Genomic DNA, 1015 nt, shown 5'->3' on the forward strand with positions numbered 1-1015 from the left:
TTGTAGAGCAAGTCCAAGTGGAACTGATAAGGAGGATCGATAGGCAGGTAGACTAACAATTCCAAGGAAATGATCTACTGGTGCGCAATTCCCATCCCTAGACAGGACTATTTATACACATCCAGTACGATTGATCACCTGTTGCAAAAATGGTAGAGTTTATTCTTACACGGTTACACCGTGCAACAGATTGCAACTACCTGCGATTTTATTGGTTTTATTGACGTTTGATCTCACCTTGTAATTCATTGTGATACCCGTGCAACCCATGCAAGACATACACTAGTTATGTACCATATTGTCTGAGCAGCTTTGACAGCACGGCACTGCCTGTGAAATCAACTAAAGACACAAGCTAGCTCATTAGCAGCTAAAAATGGCATCTTGTTTGTTTAATTAAAGTGCCAACATGTCTTGTTTCTTTAATCATTTAATCATCTTCAATAATTTTCCTTACAAATGTGACACTATTTAAGGGGAACTAACAGCAAAAAAGATTTATTCTCCATTAAAGAAAACAGACATTCCTCCAGTCATAACAAGTATCATCGGTGCACCTACTAAACCTCAGGTTGTCCTAGATGTGTCCATTGGAGTGTGAATGTTGGACAAGGTGCTGTGGAATAGTAAAAAGCAGTGTATGGATGTGTGTGTGTGGTAAAGAAACGCTCTGACACACACACACACACTCATGTACAGTACAGATACCTGAAGTACAGTAATGAAGTATTTGTACTTCGTTACTTCCAGTGTTGGGTGTAACGCATAACACGTTACTGTAATTAAATTACTTTTCCACTGAAAAAGTAGAGTAACTGATTACTGTTCATTTTTAGGTATTTTAATTACAGTTACTTACAAAGTACTTGCGTTACATTGTAAAATAATCAAACTCGCTGAATATCATTAATTAATTATTCAATAATTTGTCTTCTAAAGGTAAAAGTAAACTCTGCCGCTTTAACATCGCTGTAGTGCAGCTGCACGTCATTTCGCGCCAGTTTGCTGCATAGTC

This window comes from Pundamilia nyererei, unplaced genomic scaffold, assembly GCF_000239375.1.
Source record: "Pundamilia nyererei isolate P.nyererei 1_Seehausen unplaced genomic scaffold, PunNye1.0 scaffold00315, whole genome shotgun sequence".
In the NCBI taxonomy this organism is placed as follows: domain Eukaryota; kingdom Metazoa; phylum Chordata; class Actinopteri; order Cichliformes; family Cichlidae; genus Pundamilia; species Pundamilia nyererei.